The sequence below is a fragment of the Ahaetulla prasina genome, chromosome 1 (assembly GCF_028640845.1).
Source record: "Ahaetulla prasina isolate Xishuangbanna chromosome 1, ASM2864084v1, whole genome shotgun sequence".
Classification (NCBI taxonomy): domain Eukaryota; kingdom Metazoa; phylum Chordata; class Lepidosauria; order Squamata; family Colubridae; genus Ahaetulla; species Ahaetulla prasina.
The window spans coordinates 290,293,749-290,319,429 of NC_080539.1; the positions used below are offsets into that span (position 1 = coordinate 290,293,749).

The 25,681-nt window shown below is 37.2% G+C and overlaps 1 protein-coding gene across 8 annotated transcripts in view; it reads right to left on the reverse strand.

Annotated features, from left to right (window-relative positions):
* The window catches only part of LRRC4C (leucine rich repeat containing 4C), a 365,164-nt gene that overhangs the window by 96,635 nt on the left and 242,848 nt on the right, over nucleotides 1-25,681 (reverse strand). For 4 of the 8 annotated variants that reach the window (XM_058161691.1, XM_058161692.1, XM_058161690.1 and 1 more), the window contains one exon: nucleotides 8,833-9,005. The exons of 2 other annotated variants lie outside the window; for them this stretch is intronic. The gene's annotated coding sequence lies outside the window, so the exon portion shown is untranslated. Of the gene's footprint in view, nucleotides 1-6,146; nucleotides 8,288-8,832; nucleotides 9,006-19,588; nucleotides 19,613-25,681 lie in introns of those variants that run through there. 2 more of the 8 variants (XM_058161694.1, XR_009152547.1) reach the window with 2 other exon arrangements.

Consider the following 25,681-nt stretch of genomic DNA (forward strand, 5'->3'; position numbering starts at 1 on the left):
ACCTTCAGCCTTACAACATCTTCCCATGGAGTGAACCAAGTCTTTTAGTTCTGCAGCTATTATAATGTGAAAGCAAGATTGAATGATTGCTTCTGTTAATGGGTTTTATTGCTGGGTCACTTCTCAGTAACAAGTTTCTTTAGTCGGCTCCATAGATTTTCAATTGGGTTAAGTTCTGGGCTACTCCCAGGCCATTCCAGCAGTGGAATATGATTATCTTGAAACTCCCAAAAAATAAAAATGGTGTTATTAGCCATCAAACCTCAAAAATACACTTTTCCCAAAAAGTTTCCACAATTTTGGCCACTACTGTAGAACATCAGAATTGGAAGGGACCAGTGGTGGAATTCAAGTAATTTAACAACCGGTTCTCTGCCCTAATGATTTCTTCCAACAACCAGTTTGACAAACTGCTCAGAAAGTTAACAACCGGTTCTCCCGAAGTGGTGCGAACTGGCTGAATCTCATCACTGAAAGGGACCTTGGAGAGCTTTCAGTCCAGCCCCATGCTCAAGCAGGAGACCCTATACCGGCTGTCACATTATTTTCTTATTAAAATGGGACCTGTCCTCACTATGGCATTTATAGATCGATATCATTTGACAAAATCAACAATAATAATGCACCACACAAAAAAAAAAAGTAAGGAGAAAAACACTAACTGTGATAAAAGCTATAGCTTTATAACATGGAGATCATGGTGGCTTACTGGCTTAATGATGCTAGAGAAGGTCTGTACATTGGTGGTTTGAGTTCTAGCATTGCGTGACAGAGTGAGCTCCCATCTTAGAATAATAGAGTTGGAAGGGATCTTGGAGGTCTTCCAGTCCAACCCCCTGATTAGGCAGGAAATCCTATGTCATTTCAGACAAATGTTTGACCAATCTCTTCTTAAAAAAACTTGCAGTGTTGCAGGCATTCACAACTTCTGGACGCAAGTTGTTCCACTGACTGACTTACTGATTGATTGATTGATTATCTGTCAAGTTCACTTGCCTCAACTTCTGCCAACCTAATAGTTTGAAGGAATGTTACATACAAGTAGATAAATAGATAAATAGATACTTGGTGGGGAAAATGGCACCTCAAGAGGCAGTATGAATTCAACAGGTGCCAGATTTGCCCAAAGGTGACACCTGAACGTAAGGTGACATTGGAAAAGCCCCAAATGACACTGCAGAATACCAATGCACTTTTCTGAGTGTGGAACTAATTCACCCCCTGTGGTGCACTCTGGGTAGCATATTATTGTAAACTGAATGAACCAGCAATCATTAGCAGCCAAACAACTACTATATATTAACACTGTAGTCTCCTGGATAGTGTAATATCGCCATATGCTAAATAAATAATAATAGAATTTAACTAAATTTATTAGCAGACACAAATACATCTCCACCCATTGATTAATATGTGGAATGTTCTACTGCTAGAATGAGATATCCATGGGGCAATTTCCTACTGAAATTTTACATTTTTATTAGGTATAGACTGAAATATCCATGGGATAATCTAGCATTGAGACCTTATATAACTATTAATAAAAGTGAATATGAAGGATCTTCATGAATTTAGTTCTTTAGTTCTTTGAAACTGAGCAATGAAGTAAATTCCAAAGTGCAGACTATGAGGGAACTTTCTTTTCTCTTTCTGAAGAAAATAATATGCTGCACAATCCCCAAGAATAGCAAAGACTCGGGTCATACATTATGCCGTGATCTCCCATCAAGAAGTGATGAGGGTTATACTTATAAGAAAAGAGCAAGAGAGACATTTTTGTTTTATGCTGGCCCTTGCTGGGTTTCAGCTCTAGTAAAAGGTACGGAAATTAAACTTTGATGGCACAAAAGACATATCTGCTTTTCTCAAGAAATCTTTCATCTTTTGATAATAACCAAGCATGTTGTAACTTAATGTTGATGAAAGGAAAAAAAAAACTATGTTGTTCAGTACTTTTTTTTTAAAAAAAGTCCATGTTTTAAATCAAAAAGAAACATTTAAACATTTAACATAACATAACATAACATAACATCAGAGTTGGAAGGGACCTTGGAGGCCTTCTAGTCCAACCCCCTGCCCAGGCAGGAAACCCTACACCATCTCAGTCAGATGGTTATCCAACATTTTCTTAAAAATTTCCAGTGTTGGAGCATTCACAACTTCTGCAGGCAAGTCGTTCCACTGATTAATTGTTCTAACTGTCAGGAAATTTCTCCTTAGTTCTAAGTTGCTTCTTTCCTTGATCAGTTTCCACCCATTGCTTCTTGTTCTACCCTCAGGTGCTCTGGAGAACAGCCCAACTCCCACTTCTCTGTGGCAGCCCCTGAGATATTGGAACACTGCTATCATGTCTCCCCTAGTCCTTCTTTTTGTTAAACTAGACATACCCAGTTCCTGCAACTGTTCTTCATATGTTTTATCCTCCAGTCCCCTAATCATCTTTGTTGCTCTTCTCTGCACTCTTTCTAGAGTCTCAACATCTTTTTTACATCGTGGCGACCAAAACTGGATGCAATATTCCAAGTGTGGCCTTACCAAGGCATTATAAAGTGGTACTAGCACTTCACGTGATCTTGATTCTATCCTCTGTTTATGCAGCCCAGAACTGTGTTGGCTTTTTAACAGCTGCTGCACACTGCTGGCTCATATCTAGATGGTTATCCACTAGGACTCCAAGATCCCTCTCACAGGTACTACTATTGAGCAAGGTACCACATATACGGTACTGGTGCATTTTGTTTTTGGCCTAAATGTAGAACCTTACTTTTTCACTGTTGAATTTCATTTTGTTAGATAGCGCCCAATGTTCAAGTCTGTCAAGATCTTTCTGTAACTTGAGCCTATCTTCTGGAGTGTTGGCTATTCCTGCCAGCTTGGTGTCATCTGCAAATTTGATGAGTTCCCCATCTATCCCTCGTCCAAGTCATTGATGAAGATGTTGAAGAGTACTGGGCCTAAAACAGAGCCTTGGGGTACTCCACTGCATACTTCCTCCATGTGGATGTAGTTCCGTTGAGGACTACACGTTGAGTGCGGTTGGTCAGCCAGTTACGAATCCATCTGGTGGTGGTGCTGTCTAACCCACATTTTCTACTTTATCTAGTAGTAGGTTATGGTCTACTTTATCAAATGCTTTACTGAAGTCCAAGTAAATTATATCAACAGCATTCCTCTGGTCTACTAATTTTGTCATTTTGTCAAAGAATGCGATAAGATTAGTCTGGCATGATCTGTTTTGACAAACCCATGTTGGCTTTTGGTTATTACTTTGTTTGCTTCTAGGTGTTCGTGATTCGTTGCTTGATTATCTTTTCCAGAATCTTCCCGGTATTGAGGTCAGACTGATAGGTCTGTAGTTTCCTGGATCTGTTTTTCCTTTTTGAAGATGGGAACTACATCAGCTCTTTTCCAGTCCTCTGGCAGCTCCCTGTGCTCCAGGATCTTTGAAAGATATAGTTCAGTGGTTCTGAGATCACGTCTGCCAGTTCCTTCAGAACCTTGGGGTGTAATCCATCCGGTCCTGGTGATTTGAACTCGTCTAGGGTAGACAGGTGTTCACTTACCATTTTCTTCCCTATTTTAACTTGTGTTTCTAATCTGTTTTTGTAGTGCTGTTTTTGATAGGTTGGATTGTTTTTCCTTTTGTGTAAAGACAGATGCAAAATATGAGTTCAGTAGATCTGCTTTCTCCCTGTTGCTTGTCATCTTCTTGCCACTTTCTCCCAGCAATGGGCCAATTGTTTCCTTGACTTTTTTCTTGTTTTTAACATGTTGGAAGAAGCTTTTTATTATTTTTACTTTTGTCGCTAGCCTTTGTTCATTGTGAGCCTTAGCTTTCCTCACTTCATCTTTACAGGCTCGGGCTGTTGCTGATATTCTGCCTTAGTTATTTGCCCTCTTTCCACTTTTTATATTTGTCCTTTTGTCTTTCAATTTGTCAGATAGTTCTTTATGCATCCATGCTGGTTTCTTTTGTGATCTACTATTTTCTTCTTCATTGGTATTGTGTTAGACTGTGCTTTTATAATCTCACTTTTCAAAATTTCCCAAGCTTCTTGAGTTGTTTTCCCCCTGAGGATTCTCATCCATTGAATCCTTCTCAAGATCTCTCTAAGTTTATTGAAATTAGCTCTCTTAAAGTCCAAGACTCTAGTTTGACTTTGTTCTACTACTTGTATTTGCTTAATGTTGAATTCCAATATTGCGTGGTCACTTGCCCCAAGGTTCCTGTAGCTTCAACACCTTCTATCATTTCATCTCTGTTAGTGAGAATTAAGTCCAATATGGCTGATCCTTGTCGCCTTCTCTATTTTTGGGAAACAAAGTTGTCTGCTAGGTTTGTTAGGAACCTGTTGGATCTTCCACTTGGTGCAGAGTTTGTTTCCCAGTTGATGTCAGGGTAGTTAAAATCCCCATTACTACTGTGATGTGCTTCCTACATACCTTAGTTAGCTGACTAGCAAAAGTTCATCTACTTCCTCTGTTTGGTTGGGTGGCCTATAGTATAGACCTATGGCAATATCGTTTTCACCCTTTTATATTGACCCAAATACATTCAAGATGATTTTCATCATTGTTGTGCTCTATTTCTGTAGAGATGTAGTTATTTCTTATATATAGTGCAACTCCACCTCCTCTTTTATTTGGTCTATTTCTTTTAAATAATTTATATCCCTCTAGCTGTATGTTCCATTTGTCAGTTTCATCCCACCAAGTTTCCGTAATGGCAACAATATCATATCTACCCTCATTTACTTGGATTTCTAATTCACCCTGTTTATTCCTCATACTCTGTGCATTGGTGTATAGACATTTGAGTCCATTTGGATTGATCTTGTGTTTACTGTCTACATAACCTGTGTTGACTGCCCCTACTTTCATGCCACCTGTTGGTTTAGTGCACATGGTATGGCACTCACTGTTAAATGCTTGGTTTTGCTTGATAGCATGGTTGATAGTCTTACCCATACAGACATCTATGTTACATGCACTGATAACCCTTTTAGTTTTCGATTGCTGGGGACAGAAATTTTCTATATCAGTTAATTCTCTGTCCCCACTGTTCGGTTTAAATGTTTATCCAGAAAATCTGTGAATGTATTGCTAAGTAACTCAGTCCCTTTCTTTGATGGATGCAATCCATCTCTTTTGTACAATTTTTCATTGGACCAGTTGCAGACATCATGACTAATAAAACCAAAGCCTTCCCTTTTACACCACTCCTTTAGCCACACATTAAACTCCACTACACGCTGGCCTTTACCAGCGTGTAGTGGTAAAGGCCATTTGTGGAGTCTTCCTCCATAAATCAATGCTGTTGAGTAGGAATCCAAAATCCACTGAGATGACTTCATATAGGACTGAGAGTGACTCAAAAATCAGCAGAACCTCAGACAAGTCATTAATCTTGACACAAGGCAAATCTATGCTTTTCCCCCCACTATGGGTATTTACTGACCTTCTATTTTCAACTCTAGCGGTTGAAGGCAGACTTGGCTAACTATTCGTAGAAGCAACATAAAGTAGTAGGAATGTTATGGTATACCATATATTGTTGAATGACAGTTTCCAATAATTATTGTTTTTGGCCACACTTCTTAGTTATAATTCTGCAATATATAGAAAGTCTCAAGTTGCCTACTCTGAGCAAAGATTGTGGAGGCTTAGAGGAAGATGGTCATGTGATTGATTGATTGAATGAATGAATGAATGAATGAATGAATGAATGATTCCATCAAGTTGTTGTTGACTTTTAGGCATAACAGCTTTTAGGTTTGGAAGCTGGCATGGGGGCAGGGAAGAGTTCTACGTGATTTATGAACATTATGAAGGATAGTAATTTAAAATCTGGAGTCTTTTTTCTTTATGCTTGTAAGATCATTATCACTGAAAAATTTAGCTATTCAAAATGTATCCGCTTGATACCTATATAATCCATAAACATGAATAACCTAGGCCTCCTTTAGCCACTTAGCAATAATTTTTCTAAAGAAACATATATCCAGGGTTAGAATATATTTTTATTTATTTTATTTTATTTATTTGTCACAACAGTATATACATGAATTTTATTTATTTATTTATTTATTTATTTATTTATTTATTTATTTATTTATTTATTTATTTATTTATTTATGTACCGTATATACTCGAGTATAAGCCGAGTTTTTCAGCACATTTTTTGTGCTGAAAAACGTCCCCTCGGCTTATACTCGGGTCTATACGGCTTATACTCAAGTTTTTTTTTTTTAAGCCCCTCGGCTTATACTCGAGTATATACGGCTTATACTCGAGTTTTTTTTTTTTCTTTTTTTCACATTTTACCGGACTGAAGCCCTGCCGGTGCAGTGAGAGGGCGGGGGGGGGGAGCCGCCAGCCTTCTCAGCTGAGGGAGGGAGGGTTTCCCCAACCGGTAGGTGCCTCATTTCCCACCCTCGGCTTATACTCGAGTCCCCAGTTTACCCCAGTTTTTGGGGTAAAATTGGGGACCTCGGCTTATACTCGGATCGGCTTATATTCGAGTATATACGGTACTTATTTATTTATTTATCACAACAGTTATACATGAATCCATATCCCAAGCTAATTTCACTAGTATTATACTAAACAAGTACTGTAGCAATCACTGGAAATATACTAGATCAGTTCATCTAAGTTATTTGATTGGTCATTTCAAATTTTATTTTTGTAAGCTATTTCCAACTCATTAGTAACTAATGAACTGTCTGAACTTGTTTGTTCTAAAAAGCAGTAAAACTCAGGTTCTTGCCTTGCAAGAGATCCTTAAAAGTTATAGCTCATAATAAATATTAGTTCAGTTTTAGTTTGCAGAATTAATGGGTTGTTGTTGTTTTTTCAAATTTAAGAAGCTGCTAAACATTTGTAGCCTCTTTGCTGGATCCTTTAATAAATGTACTGATTTGGAATCTGAGTTAATTTATCCTTTTGCATTGCTTGGGGAGTATACAGTAGTTATTCATAAGCCAGACTGCTGATAATACACATTTAGCTGGCTTTCCCCAAAAAATAAAGGGAAGCTCAGGAAAAGAAGACTGTCTTTGTCTATAAGTATAAGTATAAGTATAATCCTTAGGCCTGTATTTTATTATGAAGTTATTATTTGACCAAAACCAAATAAGTGGTAGTAAAATTTGCTTCCTCCCAAATATATGACAAAGTAGATACTGAAGTCTGTTTTTCCTCGAAAGGGTTAGTAGTGCAGAAACATTACTGATGTAAATACACTGATTCTTCTTCCTCCTCCTCCATGTCTAAATCAAATTTTAAAGTGCCAGAACAAAGCCAACTGCTTGACTTTGTCATTGGCTAAAAATAAATAATTATCAGTACATGTTTCTGGTAGTAGTAAACATACCAGCAGAAGGGCTGGCCTCTGAGAACTCCACATTCTCATAGCATGTTGCTATTTGCTAAGAGCATCCACTTGAGCACATTGATTTGACATTTAGGTACAACAACTCTCAACCTATTCAGGGTCCTCCAAGTTGTATAAAGGAGGTCAGATCCTTCACCCATATCCTCCTTTAATATTATTCCTTGCTTGATCATCTCCTTCCTCCATCTTTTAATTTGTTTTTGTTCTTGTGTACCCTCAAAAATGTTTGTTCTTGCATAAATACATTAATGATGCAAATAAATAGAATATGCTCACTTTTCCACTCCTAATATTTGTACAAGATAATGAGATTTTTTCTAATAAGGAGGGACCAAAGAACAAGAAGAACTGAACACAACATAAGGTTTAGATGATGACCTTCAGTTCATCTAGCCCAGAATTATCAGTAAATTACCATTATCAGTAATTTTTCATCATGCATTTTTTCCCTCAATTTCTCATGGCGATGCTGGAGATCAACCTTAGGATCTTTTGCATAAAAACATGTACTCATACACTTTGGCACTATATGAGTAATATGTATAACCCTCTGAGAGAGATGATCAGTTAAGAAATATGAAATATAAACAAACAAATGCAGGCAGACCTATTATCAATGACACTAATCTGGGGATGAGATAAAGGACTATGTAAATGTTACAACATAAAATACTAGATCTCTAAGAGATCATTGATGAAATCTGTCAGAATTCTCTACAGATTTCTGTTCGCAGTTAATGTGTATTCCATGCTAGCATCTGCTTCAGATAAAAGCCACCTAATGTGTGTGCATACACAAGCACACACACACAGACACACACACACAGAGTTTGCTGTTCGCGTGGTTTTCTTGTCTGCTTTCCAGGAAGAATTCAAAAACCAGAGCTCACACTGAAATACATAAAGATGCAGATGCTGAAATCATTGCCACCAGAGTAGATGATTCAAGAGGAGAAAGTCACATCAATTGTAGAGGTTTTCTATTTCTCATTTCTTAACAACATCATTTCAGAGTCCATCTCAGAGCTTTGTGTCAAATCCACAGGATGCCAATTCTAAGCTTTGATGATCCTTGTATTGTTACTCCTGTCAGCCTTATATTTAAGTTGCTGAACAGTCACATCACCAAGGATTGGCTTTCTATGAAGCAACATATTATACTTGCATCAATTGCTTGTTGAATTTCAAAATATGTCATATTCTAGTCAAAACAGGGCTCCATAGGGTTTGCTTCCAAATAAACAATGTAGCTACAAAACTACACTGACCTTAGGGCTTGTTTGTTTTAGTGTGTGTGTGAGAGAGAGAGGGAGGGAGGGAGAGTTTTAGAACATTTTGACCATAATGACAAATATGATAAATTTGGGACATTATATTATGTACAGCAATTAAACAAGAGGTTTCATAGAAATTGCTAGAGTAAGCAAACAACCTACCAGAATACTTAGTCCATCTTTTACCCTTCTTAATTCCTGGCCCGTAAAGCAGGTACTCTAGAAGTAATTCTACTTGCTTGAGTCACACACACAAAGGACTTCTTTTGGGGGGCTAGCAATATTGAAGCCAACCCACTTGTGTCAAAGTGCCAGTTTTTCTTCATAGTCTTAACCTGTTTAAAACAGGAAGAGAATATTGAGTTCAATATCATGCACAAAATAATATTCAGTGCTGGTATAAGAATTTGTAACGGCTGAATTATGTTTGTATTTGATCAAGGAAGAAGGAAGTGATTAACAGAATATTGCAAGTCATAAAAGCAAAACTGACTTGTATTAAACAAAATTAGATTATATTAATCTTTGGTAAATTTAAAATGCACAGTTAATAGGGGAATTCTACTAGCTATCTCTCTTCTTCTCTATGAAAATCACAATCACGATCCAAAAATCACATTGAAAAGTAGTTGTATACACATACACATAGCTTATCATCCATCCTTATTATCCATTCTTGTATTAGAAACCACACTGAAATCATGTGCATTAACAACAACAAAAAAGTTTCTCTCAGATAACCAGTAAAAATCTATGCCCATTATGAGCTGTTCTTTATGGTTGAGAAAAGCCTGAAATCTGGTGGTTGGATGCTGTTAAGAATAGATACAGGATAGAGTTGCTGTAGAATTCCAGTTTCCTAGCAAATACATGACTGCACGCATTTTTTATATTTAAGATACATTTTTTTTATTTCTTTTTGTCACAACAGTATACACAAACAATTGTCATAGATAAAACGTATCTTGAAGATATATATATATATATATATATATATATATATATATATATATATATATATATATATATATAAGTAAAAAAATATGCATCAACTATATTAATTTGATATAATGAAGGGAACAATAGGACAGGAACGGTAGGCACTTTTGTGCTCTTATGCACGCCCCTTATGCCCTTTCAAAAGTTGGAAAAAGTTGAATAGTTTGGGTATAGTTTCCAGAAGTGCAGTTTCCATTAAATTGCAAAGCAGGCAAATTCAAAAGAAATCCTACACTAAATTCATTGAAATAATTTGGACAAAGTTCATAAATAGCAAATTTAAAATTATTAGCAAAGTCCAATCAATTTAAGTGTGTCTACGTACTCAAAATACAACTAAGTTTTCATCAATCATTGTCATCATCATGTCAACCCTACCACTGCCATCACAGTCAACCAATGGGTTTAAAATCTGAAAATGTCCTTTATGGCATGGGTCCTAATTAAAAATCACAGGCACACTTATGAAAATAATAAGTCTTTAAGTCAAAGAATTAGTTTCCTTTTTTAAAAAAAATATCCTTCTTTGTCCAACAAGAAATGAATTCAGTTAATCCATGAATGGAAAGTAAAAAAATGATTATTTAATAATTTATGTATATCATAAGTATATTTAGATATTTTATGTCAAATAATATGAATATGGGATGTTCTCTCTCCTCTACTAGTATCAATAATTTTCATTATTCATTAATGAAATTAAATAGCCACCCAGATGTTCAGACTGAATCAGCATTTTTATCCACCTATCAAGTCCTTTCTAAGGACCCGTGATGGGCAGATGTTGATGTCTGATGGTGTTAGAGGTACTGTCGCAGGATGTAAGCTGTTGCAAGCAATGCTGCCTTTTATAACTGACTGATAGTGAATTTGTTAATGTCAATGGTGTTCAAGAGATGCTCCAGTTGTTTTGGGATTGCACCAAGGTATCTCTTGCTATTATAATTATAATTATTATAATATTTATGAAATCTTTGTGATCACCCACTTTAAAATGCTTTGTTCAGCTTATAATATTGGACTATACAATTAAAATTGCTAAAAACACAACCACCTACATTAAAAAGAACAACCATAGCAATTAAAAAAAAAACACCACACACACAACAGGGGCTTCACAAACACACTAATCCTGTTTCCAAATGAGAAGACAGCCAGGCTTGAAGAACTTCTAGAATCACTGGAGAGTGTGTACGATACATACACCTTTCTCTGTATGGGTGGGCAAAACAATTTGAAATACATGGTTCCACAAATAACCAGCCCCTATGCCAAGAAGTATTTTATAGATGATGAATTGCTTTTGCTATAGTACAAGTCACTTTGGGCATCAATGTAGTTAAAAGAGTGCTCCATAATGCAAAGATGAACTTTAGAATAGAATAGAATAGAATAGAATAGAATAGAATAGAATAGAATAGAATAGAATAGAATAGAATAGAATAGAATAGAATTTTATTGGCCAAGTGTGATTGGACACACAAGGAATTTGTCTTAGTGCATATGCTCTCAGCGTACATAAAAGAAAAGATACCTTCATCAAGAATTCTAAGGTACAACACTTAATGATAGTCATAGGGTACAAATAAGCAATCAGGAAACAATATCAATATAAATCGTAAGGATACAAACAACAAAGTTACAGTCATACAGTCATAAGTGGAGGGAGACGGGTGATGGGAACTTTTTCCCCAGTAAAACTAAAAATTAAAGTCCCTTTCAATTCAAGTCAAATTGTTGTGGTGACTTTATGGATGTGTCCAGATATTTTCTTGGCATCCTGTTGGAAGTGATTTTCCCTAGTTTTCTTCTTAGATGCCTTTGGATTTTTCAAGTAAGCCTACAGGAGTGGTATATGGGACAGTGGAGCTCTTCTATCTAACAAAGCCTTAAATAAGTTGGATTCTGCTAGTGCTGGACCCTGCTAGTGCTCAGGTCCAGAAAAGTTTTGTGGTATTTATTTGTTTGTTTGAATCCTGCCTTTACTATTTTTATGCATAACCCAAGGTGGCAAACATATCCAACACACCTTCCTCCTATTTTCCTCACGAAAAGAACCATGTGAGGTGACTTGGGCTGAGAGAGCGTGACTGGCCCAAAGTCACCCAGCTGGCTTTCGTGGCTAAGGCGGGACTTAAACGCATGATCTTCTGTTTTGTTTTGTTTTTTTAGCCTGGTGCCTTAAGTACTAGCTCAAATTGATACAACAATATTTGGTTAGACCAAATAAAACTATACATTTAAAAATATTTGCTCCCTTCCAAGAAAAAAAAATGTAGAATGTTAAAAAAAAAAAGTGATTCAAAAACTGGATCAATTTTTCTTCACCTCAGAAAATGAATGAATGGTTTGTCCCAAGGAGCAGTTTATACAATCTATGTGGGATTTATTTCCTGGTAAATGTGTTTAGAGTCACAGACTGCAGTAATTCATCATCAAAATGCAGCTAGTCCATTCAAGTAGGTTAGGGACAACAACAACAACAACAAAAAAGATGAAACACATTGTTCTTATTAAAATAAATAGCAGCAGTAAAAACTTCAGTGTTTCAGTAGCACTATACATTAGTCTGCTTTTTGTGCAAAGCGAAAACGAAGTGCTTCAGGGAGGATCAACAAAGCAAAGGTTAGATCTTTTTTTGTTATAAACTGCTACCAAATAACCCTCAATGTACTCTGCAACAGAGAAGCAACCGACAAGAAGACGAAGGCTGTAAGAAGTAAAACAAATTATGAAAAATTGCCCATCAAAACCACAGTCAATTCCCAAGTACTGAAGATCAAAAGTGTTTCTCCATATGCCTGAACATCTTTATATATCATTCTGCTTCAATAGTCTGAGTGAAGTTATCCAAGTATTTATGCAGAGGATTCAGCTATTTGTCCCAGTTGATATATTTCCACGAAATAATCTGTTAATATCCAAACATTTTTCCTCACTCGTAATGATTCATGAATTCATGAATAATTTGACGAACGCTTATAACTTATGGAAAATAGTTATTCATTGGGTGTGATTAGTCACTTTTCAGCTTTTTACATCGAATGTTAGGTTCTTCTCAGAGACTCGGTGAATATTGTCTTGTGTTAGGCTAACAACTTGGGGTCCGTTACAGCTTAGCCCTTGAGGGGATTTGAACAGTCCCAGATCACTTCAATTTCTTGCCATGTCCACAAACATCCCTCTAGAACAGGGGTATCAAACTCAAGGCCTGGGGGCCGGAGCCGGCCTGCAGGATGCTTAGATCTGGCCCATGGGGCCACCTTGGAAACAGTGGAGGACCGGCCTGTGGTACCTCTGCCAGCAAAAACGAAGTTTGGGAGGGCCAGATGTGGCCTTCCCGAGCTCTATTTTCACTGGCAGAGGGTTGGAGGAGGCTGTTGCAGCCAAAAACAGAGCCCACGGGGGCTGCACACAGCCTTCCGGAGCATCATTTTCATTGGCAGATGGCTGCAGGAGGCCAGCGCAGCTGAAGACGGAGATTGGGACTCCATTTTGGCTGGCAGAGCACTCAGGCCGCCACAGGCATCCCTGACACAAGTGACATTGAGCTGGCCATGCCCACCCTGACTATACACCCACCCTGGCCCCCCAAAGTCAAACATAGCCCTCAATGAAATCGAGTTTGACACCCCTACTCTAGAAGCATAAGATGGATTTAAAAAAAAAAAATTAAAGAAACTAGTACTACCGTCTATAGTTGGCAATGACTTCTTCTTCTTCTTCTTCTTCTTCTTCTTCTTCTTCTTCTTCTTCTTCTTCTTCTTCTTCTTCTTCTTCTTCTTCTTATTATTATTATTATTATTATTATTATTATTATTATTATTATTATTATTATTATTTCGATTTTTATACCGCCCTTCTCCCGAAGGACTCAGGGCGGTGTACAGCCAAAGTAAAACAAACAGTGCAATATACAATTAAAAACGAATTAAAAAACTTATTACATAATTGGCCTAAAAATTTAAAATATATTAAACTAAAACCCATTAAAATTCATGATAAAAATTTAAAAAACCAATAAAATTTAAGCCAGCCTCGCGCAAATAAATAAGTGTGTTTTCAGTTCGCGGCGACAATCACAGTAAAATCCATAGGGACTCCTGCAATGGAATGAGAGTTATAGGATGTGTTCTAATCTTTGGAAGACAAGATTGTGATTGTGTCAAATACAATGTATTCAGTGGTGAAATTCAATTTTTTTTACTACCGTTTCTGTGGGCGTGGCTTGGTGGGCATGGTGTGGCTTGGTGGGCGTGGCAGGGGAAGGATACTGAAAAATCTCCATTTCCACCCTACTCCAGGGGAAGGATATTGCAAAATCTCCATTCCCACCCCATTCTGGGGCCAGCCAGAGGTGGCATTTGCCGGTTCTCCGAACTACTCAAAATTTCTGCTACCAGTTCTCCAGAACCTGTCAGAACCTGCTGAATTTTACCCTTGAATGCATTTTTAAAAAATAGAGGGGCAGGGAGAGGCAGTCAAACTGCAAAATACTCTTCCTGCTCTTCCAAATTGCTTTTGCCCTGCCCCTCTATTTTTTCCAACTCTTTATCAGAAAGAAGGAGCTGCTCTCCCAACAGAAGAGGTTCTTACACTTCTGTTTGTTACAAGACAGCTAATTGGTTTTGTATTTCACTGAGCAATCACCTGTCCTACAGTTTTCAGCCTTCTTCCTGCTCAGAAGTCAACTGAATTCTAAGACAATCCCTCCTATGAATCTTTCTTCCTCTAATCAAAAAATGAGAGCTACTACTGAGGCTGAAGAATAATAAAAGAACAGTTGACAACAGCAACAATAGATTGCTGAAAGAAATTCTAAAGCATCCCAAAATAAGGAGGAGAAATAGAAGTCTTTTACAGAAGTTGTTGTTTTTTTTTAAGAATTTTTTTTAGGAAATTGCAAGTCAGATTTCTTCATACTACTAGCTGTAACCAGCATCCCAGGAATATGTTCACATTCTTCCTATACACTTTACCTGCTAGTTAAAGGCTGTTGAAAGGACACAGAAAAAAAATCTGGGTTCATACGCACCATCTTACACTGTATTTGAATGCAGCAAGCAGCTTCTCGATGCACTTTCTTTAAAGTTATAACAGTAAAACTTTGTCTTGGGGGGAAAAAAGGCCTCATTCACATTTCCTTCACATTAAAGGCAAGCTTAGCTAATGATGTGGTCTAATGAGTGGTTTATGCCTTCTGACAAACCAAATGAGGTTTATCAGCAGAGGCTTTAGGCAGCATGGAATTGCTGCAATTTTACATCTCATTGATTATCAGAATGAGAACAGCAAACATTCATGCGGCATAAAATACACCCTTCTTCACATACCACAGAGTTCTACACATAGGAAACAAAGAGAAGCAACTGTAGGGCCACTTTTTCCTCTTTGGCCAATTTGTTCACAGAGAAGCTAACATCACATCTTCAAAAATGAAATCACACATAATGGAATTTGTCTTTGTACAGGTAGTTGCCTTATACATTGTAAGCCGCCCTGAGTCTTCGGAGAAGGGCGGGGTATAAATGTAAACAACAACAAAAAAAAAGTTTGGGCTTGGATTATATCAGACAGGAGGGAGCTCCAGAAATTCTGAATGATCGGTCTCATTCGAGACAATGACGAATCCGCATATAGACGAGAGGTCGAATGACTAGCCTTGTGGTGCAACCAAAACAATCTGGAACTGAACACACTCAAAACCATAGAAATGGTGGTAGACTTTAGGAGAAACACTTCCATACTTCCACCTCTCACAATACTAGACAACACAGTATCAACAGTAGAAACCTTCAAATTTCTAGGTTCTATCATATCGCAAGATCTAAAATGGACAGCTAACATCAAAAACATAATCAAAAAAGGACAACAAAGAATATTCTTTCGCGCCAACTCAGTAAGCTCAAACTGCCCAAGGAGCTGCTGATTCAGTTCTACAGAGGAATTATTGAGTCTGTCATTTGCACCTCTATAACTGTCTTGTTCGGTTCTGCAACCCAACAAGAAAGACACAGACTTCAGAGGATAATTAGAACTGCAGAAAAAATAATTGCTATCAACCTGCCTTCCATTGAGGACCTGTATACTGCACGAATCAAGAAGAGGGCCGTGAAAATATTTACAGATCCCTCACATCCAGGACATAAACTGTTTCAACTCCTACCCTCAAAACGACACTATAGAGCACTGCACACCAGAACAACTAGACACAAGAACAGTTTTTTCCTGAAGGCCATCACTGCTAAACAAATAATTCCCTCAACACTGTCAAACTATTTACTAAATCTGCACTACTATTAATCTTCTCATAGTTCCCATCACCAATCTCTTTCCACTTATGACTGTATGACTGTAACTTTGTTGCTGGCAATCCTTATGATTTATATTGATATATTGACCATCAATTGTGTTGTAAATGTACCTTCATGAAGGTATCTTTTCTTTTATGTACACTGAGAGCATATGCACCAAGACAAATTCCTTGTGTGTCCAATCACACTTGGCCAATAAAAATTCTATTCTATTCTATTCTATTCTATTAAAAAAGACTTAATAAGCTTTATTATGCAAAGATAGAAAGCATGCGTCACAATCTGATATGAGGACATTGAGCCAACAGAAAGCATTTAGAAATACTTTATTAAGATGGTATAATGTAACTTCCTTGATTTTGTATTTGCTTATGACATGCATAGCTCTCTCCCTTAAGGAAAAGAAGGTAAATGTTTGCAAATATGAAGAAATCTTGCTAAATGTTTCATGATTTAAGGCTGCAAGGGATTTGTTCGTCTCTCCTCCCATTTTATGCTGGTCTAACTTCTTGAAAATTTCTCTACACCCCAATAAGGAAGTTGTGTGGGTTACCTGTGAAAATACAACCTTTTACTGCTTCTTTGATTCTTTTGGTAAATTCTTAATTAGTATTCCTCCACTTTACTATACATTTCCCATACTATTGGGTTTTTTCTCCATGGAGCATATGCATTGCTATGTCCATAAGAAATAATAGAAGAAAGCTGTTATTTAATGAGGACTAGTGTAATTAGGAGACTAACAGAATCAGAAGCTGGCTCTATTAGAGCCAGTGGCAACCAAGCTGCTTTAAGAACACAGTCAAACAAAAGCTTTCAATTCATGTTTACTTTTTCTAAACACTGCAGTCCTTTGGCACCAATTAATGAATTTACAAAACAATTCAAGACAATCCAGATCGATTTAACATAATAAAATGAGCCTAGGCTTCTAGTCTGCTATCAAGCCAGGTTCAAAGTGTTAATATTGATGCACAAAGTCCTAAAAACTTGGGATCAAAGCAGTTTGAAGGATATTTTCAAGAACATATGTTGTAAGAGGAATGACTGCTCTCCATATAAGTTCTTACAGGTTGCCACATAGTCTTTTTGGCAGCAACAGCAGTTCTATTGGAAAACCTCTCCTCTGAGTTACACTCCTCTCCAACTTTGGCACATTGTAAATGTCACACAGAAATTTATATTTTTCATATTGGTCTTCCTCCACCAGTGACGTTTTGATGGATTGTGTTTTTTAAACTTCAAAGTACTGTTTATGCACGCATACCCACAGGGTGCAGACATGATCTCCTTTATAGTCAACATGATAAATCCATCTTTAGTTGCTCCATCTCATCTGGTGATGACTTGGAAGGCATTCCCAGTCACTGCTCCTAAATACTGAAATGACTTTCTCCAAATGTACAGGGTGTGACAGCAATTATGTGCTCTATTTTTTGTGTGTGTTGTTCAAGCTTTCAGATCAGGAAGTAATAGCTTTTAGTTACTATATTAGCTATACCTCTGTGAAGGATCTTGACACTTTTATTAAGTTCTAATTTATAAATGTTTTAGTTACGCCAATATGGGTTGGATACTGGGGTGGGCTGCTGGGGGTTAGCAGGGGTTTGGGAGAAACTCTAGCTAAGATTCTGTGCAGTTCAGAGAATCCCCAAATCCCACTCCTGGCTGGCCCCGCCCAAACCACTCCCTCCCAGGAGTCCCCATGTAGCCTGTTTTGGATGCAGGTAAGTGCAAGGTGTGTGCAGAGGCTTGGGGAGGATGAAAAACAGGCCTACCAGAAGTTCAGAAAGGGCCTCTGGAGCCTTGGAAGGCCATTTTCACCCTTCCAGAGGCTCAAAGAAAGCCATGGTGCAGGAGGCCACCCACGCCTATTGTAGCCACGCCGACTCAGCAACCAAGAGAACCCCTTGCTAAAATTTTTGAAGCCCTCTGATTGTTGTTGTTAGTTGTGAAGTCATGTCAGACCCATTGGGACACCATGGACAACATTCCTCCAGGCCTTCCTGTACTCTACCATCCTCTGGAGTCCATTTAAGCTCATGCCTACTGCTCCAGTGACTCCATTCGGCCACCTCGTTCTCTGTCGTCCTCTTCTTCTTTTGCCCTCAATTTTTCCCAGTATTAGGCTCTTCTCCAGTGAGTCCTTCCTTCTCATTAGGTGGCCAAATTATTTGAGTTTCATCTTCAGGATCTGGTTTTCTAAAGAGCAGTCAGAGTTGATCTCTTCTAGGACTGACCAGTTTGATCACCTTGCAGGCCAAGGGACTCGCAGGAGTCTTCTCCAACACTAGAGTTCAAAGGCCTTAATTCTGTGGCACTCAGATTTTCTTATGTTCCAACTTTTGCAGCCATACATTGCAACTGGGAAAACCTGCTTCTGTCAGATTCTATGTTTTGCATTCAGTAAATTCTGTAAAAGTAAATTCTGTAAAAGACCACTCAGTTTTAGTCAGTGGTTCTTGCTCAAGTGCCCTGCTACAAACACACCAAATTATATGCGGTATTCCTATGTATTTTAACAATGTTACAATAAAATCTCTGCCAGATGACAACCCTCTGGCAAGCCACAATGATATGCATCCCTACGGCTTAAAAGGCTATTCTGCAATGAGTACATATTAATTTATGAATCTGAAAATCAAAAACCGAGTAGAGAGAAGGCATTTCAATAAAATAAGTTGATGGAAAATCCAAATACAAGCCTGCTTTTGTACTTACACTGTGCTTGCATGCCTCTAGTCAGTCTTCATGGGAATGGAATGTTGGAAAAAATAGAGGCTTTGTCTAATCCAAGTTGGTCTTTCTCATGTATCACTATTCTTACAGAAATGAAGGCTGACAAAACAATCTACAATATAATTCCCATTTGTGTCTCCCAAGCCACTGTATAGGTCTTAACTACCATTTGATATAGCAGCTGAACTGGCCTTTAAATGTTTTAGGAGTTTCAAGCACCACAAAATTATATCATTCTCATCATCTTTTGTCCTTCTCAAAGGCACAGGGGGATATAAGTAGATGAATATGCTATCTGGACTCTAAATAACTTTCTCATTTTAAGTAAGGTAATCTCAGAGTAAGAGACTCACTCGGAACTACATGCAGAAACATTTCAGAATAGACAAGTTAAGCTGCCAGTGCTCATTCTGTACTTAAACCAATCGCCTCCGCTGAACCAAGAGTGAGTTTAAAATACTATACCAAAACATAAAGTATGTTTTAAATCAGGTGCAAACATTTTTGGCACCAGGGAACAGTTTTGTCGGACACAATTTTTCCACAGACCAGGAAGGAGGGGAGTCCAACCTAGATCCCTCACACACAGAGTTTACAGTAGGGTTTCTGCTCCTATGAGAATCTAATGCCTGATGATCTGAGGTTTAGTTAGTTTAGTTTAGTTTAGTTTAGTTTAGTTTAGTTTAGTTTAGTTTAGTTTAGTTTAGTTTAGTGTCATTGGACCTCATACAATGAAATTAAATGCCATCTTCAGTGTGTATTATACATAATAAAATAAAATAAAATAAAAAACAAAGTAGAGCTGAGGCAGTGATGCTTGCACTGGAGAAGCAGTTGCAAATACAGATGAAGCTTCATTCGCGTACCTGCCACTCACTTATAGCTGTGCGGCCCGGTTCCTAACAGCCATGGACGGGGTTGAGGACTCCTGCTTTAAATAAATTCCTGCCAAATCTGGAATATTGCCTGTAAATGGATAATTATGTTGAACAGATATAAAGAATCAGGATGAATAAGTTAATAGTATGTCTGATGTTTTAAGAATAGTAACAGACTTCCTGTTGTTGTTTTTTTAATGTGTGCTTCTACATTTTTTCAGTGAATTTTCCACAAACATGAATTAATCATAAGCTTTCAGATGATGGAATCTATATGTAAGTAAGGCTGTAAAGTGTGCATGACTTTCTTGAGAATAAGTCTTCAACACTCTTCATATTATACATTAATGATCTTTGTGACCATATTATAAGTAATTGTGTTCTCTTTGCTGACAATGTTAAACTATTTAACACTACCAACAATACAGCTACCCTTCAAAAAGATCTTGACTTTGTGTCGGAATGGTCAAAAACTTGGCAACTCCAAATCTCAACCAGCAAATACTCTGTCTTACACACTGGAAAAAAGAATCTGAACACTAAATACAGGCACGATGGACATTACCTTGTAGATGACCCTCACCCCGTTAAAGACCTTGGAGTTTTCATATCAAATGATCTAAGTGCCAAAGCCCACTGCAACTACATCGCAAAAAAGTCTTTAAGAGTTGTAAACTTAATCTTGCGTAGCTTCTTCTCCAGAAACATTACACTACTAACCAGAGCATATAAAACATTTGCTAGACCAATTCTTGAATACAGCTCACCTGTCTGGAACCCATACCTCATTTCGGACATTAATACAATTGAGCGTGTCCAGAAATATTTTACAAGAAGAGTTCTCCACTCCTCTGATTACAACAAAATAGCTTATGCCACCAGACTTGAAATCCTGGGTTTAGAAAATTTAGAACTCCGCCGCCTTCGACATGACCTGAATTTAACTCATAGAATCATCTGTTACAATATCCTTCCTGCTGAAGACTACTTCAGCTTCAGTCACAACAATACACGAGCATACAATAGATTTAAACTTAATGTGAACCGCTCCAATCTTGATTGCAGAAAATATGACTTCAGTAATAGAGTTGTTAATGCCTGGAATGCACTACCAGACTCTGTGGTCTCTTTCCAAAATCCCCAAAGCTTTAACCAAAAACTGTCTACTATTGACCTTACCCCATTCCTAAGAGGTCTGTAAGGGGCTTGCATAAGAGCACCAGTGTTCCTACCGTTCCTGTCCTAACATTCCCTTTGATTGTATCCAATTTCGTATAGTTATTACATACTTATGATTATATTTATGCTTATATATAGTATAGTTATTTCATGCTTATGTTTATATATACTGTTGTGACAAATAAATAAAATAAATAAATAAAAATAAATAAATAAAGTCTCACTGAAGCTCTAAATGGTTTGTAGCAGGAATATCTCAAAGATTGGCTTTTGTTATTCTTACTTTTTGCTTTAAATCTGACAATATACACTCTTTGGTGGATTAGGGACTCTGAACCCAGAAACCCTGGAAATTGCCTTGCTAATCTGAGATATTTTGTCTAAGGAAGCATGCTCATAGTTAAATTATTAATCCTTTTCAAAATCTGACTTTTTTATTTGTCTTTCTCTCTTTTCTTCTGCCAAACCTTTGAAAAGACTTTATAGCAGGAAAATACTGCCATGAAATGGCCCTACTGTGTTTCTGCTACTTTGTTATTTTAGTGGATATAATTGGCTATTACTTTTACATTTATTATAAACCTCTTTGTGGATAAAGCAACTTACAGTCCAATGTCTGCAAATAAATGAAACAAAATTATATCAGGCTGGATTACATATCATTGTAAATCTAATATACCAGACGTAATCCCACATATTTTTAAATTTCAGAAGGAACACGCTGCTCTATCCCTCTCTTACCCCCCTTTACAGAAGGAAGTTCATTTATAATCACATAATTCAGAGATAGGGATTAATTATAATGCTGAGTGTGACAATATTCAGAATGTAAAAGCCCAGTATAAAATCCACTGAATGCTGATCACTGGATAAATTCAGGCCCATGCAATAGAATGCATGCTGGTTCTGAAAATGTTCCCTATCCACAGCTGTATAAAGTATATCTGCTTTCTTATGTGGCTACTTATCAATGCAGCTTTTGTGAAACCCAGAAATCATCTCTGTTCCATCAGCAGTTTTATGAATAGAATCAAAGTCTGCTGGAATTTAAGATCCAGCAGTTTTGGAAAGCACTAAGTGAGAAAAGCTGCCTTTGGTTGTGGTTTTTTTTTTTTTGGGGGGGGGTTGTTTTGTTTTTGGTTCTAATATATTTAACAGTTTCTTATCATTTCTCACTTTATCATCTTTCATTGGTTATTTGTCTTGATCCTAGTTATGGTATCTACTTTAATTGTTACATTCTTTTTTATTTCTCCTCCTTTCTCATAGACTTGTTGATGTTGTCTTATAACCAATGAAAGAGAAAGGGAAAAATACATTTAAAAATGTCTTGCATTTTATGATCTGGCTAGAAAACCATCATTATTTTTTGTTGCATTTTTACCTGACTTTTAAGTAATCATAATATCTTACTTTGGAGGAAACTGTGTGTCCCATTATTTTATCCCTACAATAACAATACTGTGGACTATATTAAACTGAAAGAAAATGACTGGCCCAAATTCCCAAAGGGAAGTTCATGGTCACAACAGACTACAAGAATGTTTTCTACATGGAGCTGTTCTTGAAGTCCACTCAGAAGCTGCAGCTGGTCCAGAATGTAATGGTGTGGAGGATGAAGAATGCACCCACATTATATCCATGTGTTGGTTTATGAGTTGCACCTATTGGGTGCCAGCTGCAATTCAAGTGATGGTTATGCATATGATCTTGTTATTTTCAGGACACCTCCCTCCAATAGTTTTGCCAACTCAGTAAGATCTGGCAGAATTATTGTGCTTTAGGTCCTTTCTATGAAACAGTGTCGTCTATTAGAACCAAGGAGACATTCATTCTCTGTCACAGTGCTTGCCTCTGGAATAGGCAATAACGAACGCTGCCTTCAGTATGACCTGAGCATAGCTCATAAAATCATCTGCTACAATGTCTTTCCTGTCAATGACTAATTCAGCTTCAACCACAATACACAAGCACACAATAGATTCAAATTTAAAGTGAACCGCTCCAATCTCGATTGCAGAAAATATGACTTCATTAACAGAGTTGTTAATGCCTGGAATGCACTATCAGACTCCGTGGTCTCATCCCAAAATCCCCAAAACTTTTTTTTTTTTTAACATTTATATCCCGCCCTTCTCCGAAGACTCAGGGCGGCTTACAGTGTATAAGGCAATAGTCTCATTCTATTTGTATATTTACAAAGTCAACTTATTGCCCCCCCAACAATCTGGGTCCTCATTTTACCTACCTTATAAAGGATGGAAGGCTGAGTCAACCTTGGGCCGGGCTTGAACCTGCAGTAATTGCAGGCTATTGTGTTCTAATAACAGGCTCCTTATAGCCTGAGCTATTCCGGCCCCGGAACTTTAACCTAAGACAGTCTACTGCTGACCTCACCCCATTCCTAGGTCTGTAAGAACATAAGAGCATAAGAGCACCAGCGTGCCTACTGTCCCTGTCCTAATGTTCCCTTTAGTTGTATTCACTTTATGTATTCAATTCATGCTTATATTTATATATATTATTTAATATGTATTTGACTAAATAAATAAATAAATAAATAAATAAATAAATAAATAAATAAATAAATAAATAAATAGCATCTTCCTGCAGATCCATAAAGTCCTCACTCTTCAGCTGTTCTGCAAATTTTTGAAAAATTATCTTTACTCCCAGACTGGGCTTAAGGTAACTATCAAGCCTCTGTTGGTTTTCTTTGGATTCATTCAACTGTTCTAGATGTCCAGGTCTTTTTTTCTTTCTTTCTTTCATTTTACTGTTTCTTTATTGTCAATAAATGTAAGCTTCGCAGACTTGCTGAGAGTTGGTCTCTAAACCTCACTAAATGAATATTGATTGAGGACGTGAACCAAATCCAGCACTTTAACTACTACTACACTACATTGGTTCGCTTAGTGCACAATAATTAGCCAGCGAGTGATTATTACAAATAACCCTACTACTACTTTTTTAAAATTATATTTCAATTTTTTTTTGGAAGACTTGGAATTACCAAGAGTAAAGTCACAGTTAAAAATTAATCAGTTTATCTCTAAAACATTTGTACTGTTACAGATGCATGGAGAATTGCAATGATGCTGCTCTCTGAATTCCCTGAACAAGGGAAGAGACTAAAAAAAGAAACCAACGCTTTCACACATCTCGCCATCAGGGGACACCTAGGAATAATTTGCATTAATTTTACAGCTCGGGCTATCAAAATTCAAGATTCCATTCAGTAACTGTAAAGTCTTAGCTTTTCTTTGATGGAAACTTCTTTCTATTATTATCATTACCAATAATTCATTATGTATATCAATTATAAATATATCTACTGACTCTGTAAAATAATTTTGAACCATAATAACCAAGAAACAAAACTAATTTTCTAACAGCAATTTAAAAATTGCATTCAATGTCTAAAGGAGGATGCAAACACCTTTAGAAATATACTTGTAGATAAGGCTATCCCATTAGGATTAGTAAATACACACATACCATTGAGTGGTTATCTAGATTTTTGTGTCCAAATAGAGTAGCTATTTGTAGTAATAGTAGTAATTTTTATTAGATACACAATTAGGCACCTAATACAAAAGAGATAGAATTTGAGCATTGTAATGCTAGAATGCAGCATCTATTCTACACCGAATTGGTCTATTCATACAAGTGTCCTAACAGGCATTCTGTGGGAAGCAGTCAAATAAAGCATCAAATGTATCATGCGAAGAAATAACAATAATTTTTTTTAAAAAAAATAATGAACCAGAATAGAAAAGAGGTGGGAAACCACCTCTTAACTGGTAAACAAGAGATCAAATCCTCGTTTCTCATCAGTGAGAAATATTGACCACTAGATGGCCACAGAACATTTTTGGTGATCTTTTAGTTTGCTTTTAAATGTTTCATTACCTAACTAGGTAATACCATCAGTGAGTAATGAAATGTCTACAAGCAAATGATCATGCTTGAAGAGCATTAAGGATTCAACATTTTGACCCTGAGCTATGTATATTCATTTCTATTGGAAGCAAAAGGTTTGTCCCTTGGGCATGTTTTGCTGCTGCCTAGTAATTCTCCAGAATTTTGCAGCCCAAATAGGCTAAACCAGAGGTTCCCAATCTTTTTCGCCCGCGGCTCCCCCGGAAATCCGACCTGCAACTGCGCATGCGCACCAGACGCCCCAGAAATGGCGCATCAGCGCCAGACCCAGCGGGCGCAGATATTCCGCGGCACCCCCATGACGATAGCGCGGCTCCCTGGGGAGCCGCGGCTCACACTTTGGGAATCACTGGGCTAAACCTAGATTTGAAGCTTAGATCCACAGAGTATTATACAAATTCTGTGTGAATTGACTACACTATTATTCATGTCTTACAACCATGTTTGGTTGCTATAGAATCACTGGGGGGGAAAATCTCATAATCAACAATGTAATAAAGCCTGTCAATTCTCCAAAAGGTGCATGAAATTATCCCCAACACTAATTATTTCCTGCCAAGAATGGTATACTTTTGCCTCTGAAGAATGGAATTTTTCTGAGTGTTTTTCCCCCACCCTCTTCCTTTATCTATATTGCCTAACACAAAATATTTGCATAACTTTAGCCCCTTTATGAATTGGATTATGGACAATATATTTGAAGAAATATTTTTGACTCATGTTCTTAATTGGGTTCTCTTTATCTAGTTTTTGAACTTGTTTAGAAAGCAGATCATGTTTTAGATCATATTTATGCAGAAATAGTGAAAATTCAAATGGACTCACAAACTTTTCAGTACCACTATAGAAGCCAACGCAGCTTGGAGAATCCTTGGTGTACCCAACAATGTATTTATTGTCTTAGTCTTGACCAGTTGAAGTTTCTAAATACATGTACTATACAGTGTGTTGTAGTAATCC